Genomic DNA, 12,675 nt, shown 5'->3' on the forward strand with positions numbered 1-12,675 from the left:
ATTTTGTGGTTTTGGTGTCTTTTTGTTGCCGATTTTTACTTCGAAATTCACGTACATAACAGAACTTACGCCAGCAATCAACGCATTTTTAAAGGAACAGTTCAATCATCCTCAATTTTAAGGGACGGTTCAATCTCATTGTATTAAAGCAACAGTTTATTCACATTGAATTAAATGGACAGAGTAATCGAGCTGTATTAAGTGGACTATTGAATCACCCTGCATTAAAGAGACAGTTTTATCACCTTAAATAAAACTCTCCCTTCATAAGAGGGACAGTTTAGTCAACCTTCATTTAAGAGAGAGCTTAGTCACTCCGCATAAAAGACAATGTTAAAGGCGCATTTCAATCATTTTTATGTTTACAGAAAAGTTCAATCGCCATGAATTAAAGAGGCTGTTTCAATACAGAACAATGCATAAAACATAAAAATGATTTAATATGGGGTTACAAAATTTAAAACGATCAAAGAATTTGGCGTTTAACCGGTTTAGCGGGTTGTCGAATATCACAATTCCTCCATACATGATAACTTGTACGAATAGATATGAACAAACTATATAGATATGTGTCTTGTTCTGAGAAAACTGGGCATAATGCATGTGCGTAAGCAGGCTATTCAGGGACGACATTTTCCGCCTAAACAAGATTTTCGGTAAGAAGGGACTTCCTTTAAACGAAAAATACCATAAAAGCGGAAAATGTCGTCCCTGATTAGCCTGTGCAGACTACACAGGCTAATCTGGGAAGACACTTTACGCACATGCATTATGCTCAGTTTTCTTAGAACGCGACACATATAATAATTGAACATGTGTAACACTTTTTATTGATACTTGAGCAAACGTGCTATTTAGCGACCTGGCGTTTACACTTTTCCACATAGTCAAAAGCTAGTGGTAGCTTGATGGTTTTTTATAAGCCGCGCTCTGTGAAAAGCGGATTTAATTGTTGTGCCATATAGTGTTGTCCCAAATTAGCCTGTGCAGTCCGCACAGGCTAATCAGGGACGACACTTTACGCTTTTATGGTATTACCATTTCAAATAAGTATATAAATTTAACATGTCAAATAAGCTAACAAGTGTTTACATGATGTTGTATGTTAATCGAACAGTTGGCGTTGCATGCAAATGTTATTTAAAGAAAAACATTGGAACAAAAGATATGAGCCGTGCTCTGTGAAAATGGGGTTTAATGCGTAAAGTGTCGTCCCAGATTAGCCTGTGTAGTCCTCACGGGACGACATTTTCCGTATTTACGATATGTTTCGTTTAAAGAAAGTCTCTTCTTCATAAAAATTTTTGGCGTAAAGTGTCGTCCCTGATTAGTCTGTGCGGACTGCAGAGGCAAATCTGGGACGACACTTTACGCACATGCATTAAACCCCCTTTTTATAGAGCACGGCTTATATTTTAAAACTCTTGTTAATATAATAACTAATATATTTATGTCGAAGATATACGTGTATATCGCGATCCAATCAAACTAACAGTGTAACAATTCACCGTAAAGAGCGTGCCCTTAAGGAATGTTATTCCAATCTTTTACAACACACACGTCCTAGTAATAATAATGCGCTCGACCACAGGCGTACAGTGTTTGTTATAGTGTCAAAACTTCGTCACGTATTGAGTAAAACTATTTACATGAACTTGATACGGTATGACAGTAAAACTTGTGAAGCCTTACAAAATAGTATTAATAATTTCACCAACGAAACAACATTGTTTTCTCACACGTTGCCAGGTTAGCAATTAAACGATCATGTGCAAAAGCGTTCTTGAGATATTGTGCTGAAACCAATGTTCAGGCTACATGCCCCTGCGCTAATGTGCATGATTGGGCGTCTAAGAGATCTGACGATATTACGTAGACACGAATTTTCTGTTACAAGACCCTTAGACCTTGACATTTGACCTGTTAACATCAAAATAATAGGCATCATTCTTTATTCCCACGTCACCAGCATAAACAATTTTAGATGTTTTTCGGCCAAAGCGTTCTCTTAATATCACGCAGAAAACTATATTCATGAACCAAACTTATGTTATAAGAGACCGTCGACCTGCTTACCTCAAAATCAATAGCGGTCTTCCCTTAATCATCATTATTGTTAATTTCATACCAATTTGCATGGGTTTATGCCAGATAGTTTTCTTATTATGGCGCGGAAACGAATGGCTTATGGACCGACAGAATGACCTTCCGAGCGATAGCAGGGCAAGTAAAAAGCAATACAACCGCAATACTTCGACTGAGGAAGTCTTAAGCCGGGTTTCCATGCATCCGTGTCCGAGCTCCGCGTCCGCGTTCCGTGTTCGCGTTCCGTATACTGACACGTAGTATCTATTCCATGCATCCGCTTATCATTTTAGCCTTTCCGTGTAAAAAGCTCATTCAAAATATGGTGGTACTTGGATTAGGATGTTGTTATTAGAAGAGCACACATTTTTATGACGACTGCTGCGGCAGTACTGTATGTTAGTAGACGGAAACGCAGACATAGGTACTGGACACGTGCCATCATAAGAAAACGTCAAACTTACGGCACATACTACCATCTTGTTAGAGAATTGGAACTGAACGATGAAGAGTTCAGGACCTACTACTGTCTACGTAGACGTCAGTTCGGTGATGTGCTGTCGGTTGTTGAAGAACAGCTGAATAGACGGAGTACGTCACGTCAGACTATAAGTGCAGAGAAACGACTCGCCATTTGCTTAAGGTAACGAAAACAAAACATGATATTTTTAAAACATAGTTTAATGTTTTTTGCATTTATTTAAAAACAAAACAAAAAAAAACAAAGAGGTTCAGATAATTATGATCAATGATACAATGTTATGTATTCACCCGATAACACAAACGTACTGAAGTAAAGCCAAACCGTCACGCCTAAACTTACTTGGAAGAAATCAGCCACACTAGTATTTTATAGAGAACAATTCTGGTTTTATCGAATGTGAATACGTTAAATATATATACAGCGTGTTATAAACTAGAAATAAATTTAAAACGGTATTAGTTTGCAAATAATTGTTGATGAAATATTTCTCTTAGTCGCACTATACGCTCGTTGACCAAATAACGATAAGTGTCAATTTAGTGTAGCAAATGCTTCACTGATAATGTTGATTCCGGTCTGCGGTTGGTTTCTAGATGTGTCACCAATGCTGTAAGTTGGTACGTTCACGTTCCTTACGATTGTTGACGAAGTGGTCGCTAGTAAATGCGAGTTTGGTACTTTGGGTGCAGCATATGGTATCTGGCCTACTGGTGCATATTAGGGTACAGCTTCATTTGATTCGACACTACACATCAACGTCGAAATCTGCATCTGTAACCAACCTTGTGTAGCTTGTGGTAATTTCTTTGCTCTTGAAGCACAACTCTCGAAGAACGCATCCATGGGGTGTCTTTCCTACTCCTTCTTGCCTTGCTTTTCCAGTCTCGACGCCTTTGTCTTGGCCATTTCCAGGAACGAGGTTTCAAATGCTGACATTGTGTCGACCCGTCTTCGCTGGTGTTTGGGGGTTGACAAGCGGTTGTGACCGTAGATCTTGGAGTCTGCCTAGTATGGATTAATTCTGGGCTTGTTTGTCTATTCGTTCTGGGTGTTTATTCCACTGACGACCTTAGCTCATTGTCATCACTCAGATCTCTGTAATGCGTGAAATACGAGATAAATTATATTCAATTTATACTGTGCGGATTATGACTAATAAAAACGTTGTATTTGTTTTCAGCTTCTTGGCAACCGGCGAAACATACACATCATTGGGATACTCATATCGCGTAGGTAAATCTACGATTTCAAACATAGTTCCTGAAGTATGCAAGGTATTATGGGAAACGCTTTCACCGACGTACATGAAAATGCCGTCAAGCGCAGAAGATTGGTTTGTCATAGCCGAGAATTACAAGGCCAAATGGCAATTTCCTCATTGACGGAAAATATATCGTGATCAGGTCGCCATTCAATTCGGGGTCTCAGTATTTCAACTATAAGGGCACGTTTTCAATTTTTTTTTCTGGCGTTAGTTGATGCACATGTACAATTCGTGATGATTGACATTGGTTCCTATGGGAAAACAGTGATGGAGAAATATTTTCCCATTCAAATTTTGGCAAGGCACTTTTAGCCGACAATCTTCCACTTCCACCCGCTTCAATTGTACCTGGTGCAGAGGATCTCGGACCAATGCCACGTTCTTATAGGAGACGAGGCATTTCCGTTACAAGAACACATGATGCGTCCATATGCAGACCGCGGGACTTCTTATATCGTTATATCTTGTTTGAAATATATACTCTGTCTTTTGAAAAGCGATTATAGAGTGTACAATCAGGAGACGATATTTATTCTCATATTACTATTTTCACTTACCTGAAACGTCATCAATTGACATTTCGTTGGCTATGCTTTTCCAGATGTTTGATGCAATGTCTTTGTCTTTGTATTCTTTGTACGTTGGTTGTATATTTCAGGGTGATCCCTTACTAAATTTATTATTTTTTCACTAATATCTATGCTTGAAAGTCGACCTTTCATGTTGACTGCCGTCCGTGTACTGAGTCCTCGTCCGTGAAAAATCAATCACCGAGCGATTTTTCACGGACGCAATACGTGGACGAAAAATGCGGAGGCGGAACGCGGATACATGGAATAGCTCTAACAGATTTCAACCAGTTCGTTTTTTCGCGGACACGGACACGGAACGCGGAGACATGGAAACCCGGCCTTAGAGTGTTCATATTATACGAGCCTCGCTCTGTGAAAATGGGGCTTAATGCATGTGCGTAAAGTGTCGTCCCAGATCAGCATGTGCAGTCCACACAGGCTAATCAGGGACGACACATTCCGCTTTTCTTATATTTCGTTTAAAGAAAGTCTCTCCATAGCAAAATTCCAGTTTATTCGGAAAGTGTCGTCCCCGATAAGCCTGTGTGGACTGCACAGGCTAATCTGGGACTACACTTTAAGCACATGCATTTAACCCTCTTTCCACAGAGCACTGCTCAAATGATGTGTAACCTACTTCTGGCGATATTTTTCCTGAAATTCAATAATAATATCCACTCTGGTTTACTGACGAATATGGATGGGATGGCGCCTGTATATTTGTATATTGGTATAAGTTATAGTTAAACATTTATTCGAAATCACATTATCGTAAGTATCCATAGTGTTTAGAACTCAAGCTCTATTTTATACGATTTGTGGTTTTAATTGGAAACAAATTAAATTTAAGAATGTATTATAATAATTATTTTATTTCACTTAATTTATAAACAGTATGACAGCATATTCAGTATATTGATAAAAAGATATTTGAAGATCGGAGATAGTGTATATGTTTTTCGTATGTTGATCACACATTAAGAACCTGCAACTATAGGTGGTCGATTAACCCATTAATGCCTAGCGTCTAGAAAAAGGGCCTTGGCAAACAGCGTAGACCCAGATGAGACGCCGCATGATGCGGCGTCTCATCTGGGTCTGCGCTGTTTGCTTAAAGGAATTTCTGTTAGAAATATTCTAAATATAGAAAAACTGGCAAATTGTATCTATTTAAATTCACGAAAGTATCATCGTTTTATAGAATATCTTGTTGGTATAAGATATTACAATTGAAATTGATTTATAATGTATTCGTAGATTGACAAGAAGGAAGTTAATATTTGAAAAATCTTCCAAAGCAATCTGTATATCATACGCACACATGCTGAGCTATATAATGTAATATAAGTTCTAAGTAAATGAATGTTTATTTATTTAAAGTAATTCATGGAATTGTTGAAGCCACGTGCCTGATGTTCTCGAAAATCAAATGCATTATATACAGATCTTTGGCATATACAATAATGTTTTCGTCAACGTAATTATTGCAGAAACACACACAGAATATAGCTGTTATTCTTTACAATTATTTATTCCAACGAGGAAGTGTCAACGCTCGAGACCTTAAAGGGGCCTTTTCACAGATTTTGGCATGTTTTAACTTATTCATTAAATTCTTTATATTGATAAATGTAAACATTGGATCGTAAAAGCTCCAGTAAAAAATCAAGAATAAAATTAAAAAAAGGAAAAGAACATTGCCCGGAGCAGGGTTCGAACCAGTGACCCCTGGAGTCCTGCCAGAGTCCTGAAGTAAAAACGCTTTAGCCTACTGAGCTATTCCGCCGAGTATACATACTTAACGTATTGTATACCTTATATAAGCAATCTTCGTAGTTTCACAAAATTTAACGACAAAAACAGAACTCTCCAAATTATTCAATCGTTTCGCGTTGCAACGCTTTATAATTTTTAGGTTTTAAAATCGTCAAAAGATGCATATAATGGCTATATTAGACCATGGTAAATGTTCAGTATTACCGTTTCCTCACAAATATCATAACTAAAACGAAAATTTGCGAATCTGAAACAACTTTTTTCAATTTTGTCAATTTGCCAAAGCGTGAAAAGATCCCTTTAACATTTACGGTATCTTGAGCGTATAGCAACAATTCGTTGTGTATCAGCTTTTGATCTCATGAACAATCCATCGTATTTATATAAGATAAAACCTAATGTGTCCCACGTTCGTGTAAGTATGGTCGAACAACTAGCTTTTCTTATAGTTTTGTTTATTTAATTTGCTAACATTGTCTCTGTTCATAAGAAACCAACCTATGCTCGATTGATCAAAGTCGATTAAGTCATCACTGTACCTCGGGTACTCCTACGCATACTACAAATTACCCGGATACGGAAAATATACTAAAAATACAATAGAGTATGGCCGGGTATCTTTAAGCCTTTGTTTCGTCCCCGGGGTACATTGTAGTATACGTAAGTGTACTCGGGCTACATTAAAATAGTACCTGAGCCGACAACGACCGATTTGGCCCGACTAAGACGTTATTTCTCTTCGTCGTTAGGACTTCCGTCCATTTGTTTATGGTTTAGGTGACACAGCCCTAAAGTAAACCCTAATCGAAACCGAACACCTGCACGGTACTTTAATAACGGATCTATTTGTTACACACGAAAACTACTTCCTGTGCCCATTAGGAAGACCTCTAATAACACAGACCCACTAAAACGTCATTGCACGGAAAATAAACTGCGATTAAAACGCGTGTATACTATACGTGTATTTCTTACCCAAAGGTAGTGACTCCAAAACCACATCCGGATTGGACAGTGTTTAACCCTTTAAGCGCTGGAACCGGATTTTGAAGGCCTTTGCAAACAGTTTGGATCCAGATGAGACGCCACAGAATGTGGCGTCTCATCAGGATCCAAACTGTTTGCTATTTTGATAGTGTTCTTTGAAAAAAAATCACAGAAAATGCTAATTTTAGAAATTCAGCAGAAGACATTTTAGCAGACGACAAATTTCCCAGCATGCAAAGGGTTAAAATCAAATGAAACCACAGGGAGGGTCAATATTGAATATAAGATAGCTAAGAACACACTTTTGATCACAGCGTTTAAATCTGCGGGTATAATTTTTATGCCCCCCTTCGAAGAAGAGGGGGTATATTGCTTTGCACATGTCGGTCGGTCTGTCGGTCGGTCGGTCGGTCGGTCTGTCGGTCGGTCGGTCCGTCCACCAGGTGGTTTCCGGATGATAACTCAAGAACGCTTGGGGCTAGGATCATACAACTTCATAGGTAAATTGATCATGACTCGCAGATGACCCCTATTGATTTTGAGGTCACTAGGTCAAAGGTCAAGGTCACGGTGACCCGAAATAGTAAAATGCTTTCCGTATGATAACTCAAGAACGCATACGCCTAGGATTATGAAACTTCATGGGTAGATTGATCATGACTCGCAGATGACCCCTATTGATTTTGAGGTCACTAGGTTAAAGGTCAAGGTCACGGTGACCCGAAATAGTAAAATGGTTTTCGGATGATAACTCAAGAACGCATACGCCTAGGATCATGAAATTTCATAGGTAGATTGATCATGACTCGCAGATGACCCCTATTGATTTTGATGTCACAAGGTCAAAGGTCAAGGTCACGGTGACCCGAAATAGTAAAATGATTTTTGGATGATAACTCAAGAACGCTTTTGCCTAGGATCATGACACTTCATAGGTACATTTATCGTGACTCGCAGATGACTCCTATTGATTTTCAGGTCACTAGGTCAAAGGTCAAGGTCACAGTGACAAAAATCGTATTCACACAATGGCTGCCACTACAACGGACAGCCCATATGGGGGGCATGCATGTTTTACAAACAGCCCTTGTTACAACTTGAATTTCAAAAGGCTTCCTGCAGGCGAAAAAAGTAGAAGCAACGCATTATATTACAAATGTCAAGCGAGTAAGATATCCGGGTATTTTAATCGAGTTTTATTCAAAAAGTATTGAGTCGTTTTTTAACTGAATTCGAGCGCGCGAGGAATAACGAATGATGGCTTCTTGATTGGCAGACGATATTTATGACTGACTCATTACTAAGGCTCGGATTTGGGCCCATCATTACCCAGATCCGAATACTTATAAATTGTTCATGTTATATATTGCGAAACGAATCTTTTTCTATCACTGGCGATTAAAAACTAATATTATATAGACATAACTTTTAATTTGGATTGCGCACTGAAAGAAAGTCATAGTGATATATGGCACAATTAGTTGTATGTTGATCATTTACTGAGATGCTAGTCCAGATGTGACTTATCATAAAATGTAAATGCATCTTGTTAGTAAGATCGTCAACAAAGTATAAACATATCTTGGCTGTTAGATTTGGCGGTTTAGCGGGCTGCGTATGACAGGTGGTTTTCGGTTGACATTTGCTTCGAACAATCTCTATGAACCTTGAGATGCAGTACGCATGTACAGAGACCTGGTTTGAGATTTCATTCGAAGCTGGTCGGCTCAAGGTCAATGTCTCTGTTTCTAAAATATAAGCCGTGCTCTGTGAATAATGGGTTTAATGCATTTAAGTCAAGTGTCGTCCCAGATTAGCCTGTGCAGTCCGCATAGGCTAATCAGGTGACAACACTTTCCGCCTAAACTGGATTTTTTCTTAGAAGATAATTTCTTTTAACAGAAAATATCATAAAAGCGGAAAGTGTCGACCTTGATTAGCCTGTGCGGACTGTACAGGCTAATCTGGGGCGACACTTTACGCTTATGCATTTAATCCCATTTTCACAGAGCACGGCTCATATAAAATCCGACTCTGCTCAATAATTTGAGTTTTGATCGAGGAATAAAATTATAGATGTAGAGTGATAGCTTAAGTGAAGAGCTATGGATTTAAATAGAGTCACAGTTTCTTAGAATATAATAACGATTTCACGTAATGATTTGAGTTTTTTAAGAGACCGTTTTTGAAAATGTGTGCGTAATTTTCATACAGGCCTTGCTTGAGATGCCATTTTAGGCCGGTCGGATAAAGGTCAATGGACTGAAACTTAACGTTATAAAACGACGACGACGATGACGACGATGACGACACGGACGACGATGACGACGACGACGATGATGATGATGATGATGATGATGATGTTGATGATGATGGTGATGATGATGATGCTGCTGCTGCTGCTGATGATGATGATGATGATGATGATGATGATGATGGTGATGATGTTGATGTTGTTGATGATGATGATGATGATGATGATGATGATGATGATGATGATGATGATGATGATGATGATGATGATGATCAAAGTTAGGCTAAGACTCATCTATATCGATGGTGCGTACCATCAAACATTCCTAAGTATATGTTGATGTTTTTCGCTATAATTATTTTAAAGATGCACATCCATGAAAGTACATGACAGGAGATATGTCTGGATGAAGATGAAATGTGATCGATTATGATATATTATCTCATTTGCTTCATCCTTAGCCCCCGTGCGTTCTGTCGCGCCGTCAAGGTATGCGACTGTTAAAGAAGTTCGAATACATTGGAATGTACTATTTTGAAAAAAGTTCGATTTTTCGCTGTTTGTCATTTAACAGCGGTTTAGAGTGTTAAATTGTAGAATGTAACCCACTGTGTATGCTAGAACATGAACACATGTTTGTTGTTGTTTACTCGCAAACAATAAATAAAATAATTATGTGAACATTTGGTCGATTCTAATATTGATCTTACGCATATTTTACGCCCAATAACGGGACTAACATTTACTTCTTTATTTGTTGTATAGTTTAAGTACCACATATTTGTTATTCGTCCACCAATTTAGAGAAAGCAAGCATGTACATTAATTAAATATTTTACAATTTAAACTTTAGTAACAAGTGAAAGTATATTTTAAGCAGAAAAAATATTTTAAAGAAAAAAAAGTAATAATCGTTGTGTAAACTTTTACCAAACCTACTGAAATCGACGTACTGGTTTCAGATAGCAATATCTTTCTCAACAGTCACATGTGGTATTGCATGCTTTATTTTATGCTTTCAGGTGGTTTATAGAGAGATATCAGTGAACTAAAACTGGTATTTCACTGTTTTAAACAGTGAAATATAACAGTTCAAAATATCGATATTTTTCACTGTTTTACTGTGAAATGACGTCATTTTTTCGATGAAATGACGTCATAAATCCTGCGAAGTTATCCAGTTAAACTTATTTACAATGTAGATTTTCTAAATTAACGGTGAAAAAGCATAAAATAAAATGAAAATGTGTTGGATTCCTTGGAATATCGATTTAAATTCACCCGTGATCATAAAAAATACATATTTTATATGATCACTCGTGAAATAAAATCGATATAACATGGAATCCAACAAATATCCTCTATGTAACGTATGAATAGATTAACAACAGTTTATTAATTATATTCACGAACAAAATACGAACTGGGATGTGTTTTTGTTTTTTAAATTGTATGTTCGTGTTTATATAACAGGACATGGGTAAAACACAATGGCAACCAGGCTGGGAGGATGTGGTGGTCTAGGGTCGGTAGGGTTTGAAGATGAGGAGGGAAAACTTTTAATGCCGTTGCTTGTGACTGAAACCAGGCACGTTAATGACCAATTGTTGTTGACTGTAGCAATAAACATTCATAATTGTCTACGCGTGGACGAGTATTCATACACGTTTCCATTCCGAAATGTCCGAAATGCCAAACTGGTTATAAATCAATGTACGTTCTTATAATAGGACCTATGTTAAAGCTGTAAATAAATACGTTTATCTATTTAAAGAAACTCGTGACTGCAATGAACTTACAAATAAAACGGTTGTATGCTCGCTCGACTACCGTGGATGGCAGCACGTTGAGAAGAGATAACTTATCGCTTAGGTAGTTAAAGGGGTACATTTTGAGAACTAACAATTATATAATTTATCTTATTTTTCATATTGCAAACAAAATAAAAATGAACCAATTGAAATCATTATGCGGACTAACAACTCAATAATAATATTTAAAAAAAATATACTCTGAATACCGTTCCGCTAATGAAAATTCTCGTGTTAAAAGAAAGGTACGATACACGTTCTTTTTGTTGTAATGTGTATACACTTCAAAACACCAGAATCACTTAAAAAGCACCCAAACACTCAAGATAAAAAATATTGCATAAATGATATCCGAATGACAGAACGATACAAAGAATCAAGGCATTTGGGTCCGAGATATAATTTCAAATCCCCACCAAATGATTGTGTGTAATATGTGAGCCGCGTCATGAAAAAATGATTCTTATGCCATGTAAGGCCACAATCTCTACGCAGAGTTGTCGTTCCTTGCCCTCGCATACACTCTCTGCATTCACAAGAAAATACTACCAGATTTGGTAGGATTTTTTAATTATGTATTATATTATGAAAATGAATATCTTTTTATTTTTATATTTTTTTTAATATTGTTTAATTTTAGCGTAATACAAAAAATACCTTAATAACAAAAAGTCATAATAACAACGGCTAAATTATTGTACCACATGGCTAGGCTATCATCACGAGGTTGGTTATGAAGGCAGGGAATTGATCCCGCTATGCTGGTTCCAGTCAAATCTCTGCGCGGAGGTTGTTACAGCCAGTGTGGCTCAAGGGCAGCCTGTGATTAGGCGCAGTCTAGTGTGTTTAAAGGTCGTTACGTAATTGACAGAAGCAATTTGAATTTATAAAGGATTCCTAACTATTGCTTCAATTACGTCATCTTTATAATTTTATCAGCAAAAACCTCCGGGTTTTTCTATTCCTCAAATGAAAAGTAAAGGTTTAGAAATTCCTGATATAAGCAATACGTCCTTATTGTGAAAAATAGATTCCGTTAACAAAGCGTACACTGTTATAACTTACCTTTGTAGAAAGCCAAGAACTGCCATTTATCCTGAAAACTGCAACTAATAATTTATAAACGATACAACCAAAGTATTAAACATGATTCCTCAATACTCTTAACAATGACCCGTATTTTATTTATGTACAGCTATGTATCGGCTTTCCTCGCATTTGATTTAAGTCAACAAAAACAGGACTATCGCAACTTCCTGGTAGGTGATTGCCAGCGCGAAAAGGTCACATGTTTATATTGCATTCATATAAACTTCGAGTCGAGACGTGCTAGAGTATAACCACCATGTCCGAATTGAAGTGGTGTATCAAACTGAATATGGTCCTTCCGCACCGAGACTTATTTTGTGTACACGAGGGTTACGTAGTAATAAGAAATGTGG

At 37.5% G+C, this 12,675-nt stretch overlaps 1 protein-coding gene across 1 annotated transcript in view; it reads right to left on the reverse strand.

Moving 5' to 3' along the window:
- LOC127855538 (ankycorbin-like) overlaps window positions 1-12,505 on the reverse strand; it is a 48,875-nt gene extending 36,370 nt beyond the window's left edge. The window contains exon 1 of the mRNA XM_052391259.1: window positions 12,299-12,505. The gene's annotated coding sequence lies outside the window, so the exon portion shown is untranslated. The remainder of the gene's footprint in view (window positions 1-12,298) is intronic.
- Between the last annotated feature and the right edge of the window lie 170 nt (window positions 12,506-12,675).

Source organism: Dreissena polymorpha, chromosome 13 (assembly GCF_020536995.1).
Source record: "Dreissena polymorpha isolate Duluth1 chromosome 13, UMN_Dpol_1.0, whole genome shotgun sequence".
NCBI classification, from domain to species: Eukaryota; Metazoa; Mollusca; class Bivalvia; order Myida; family Dreissenidae; genus Dreissena; species Dreissena polymorpha.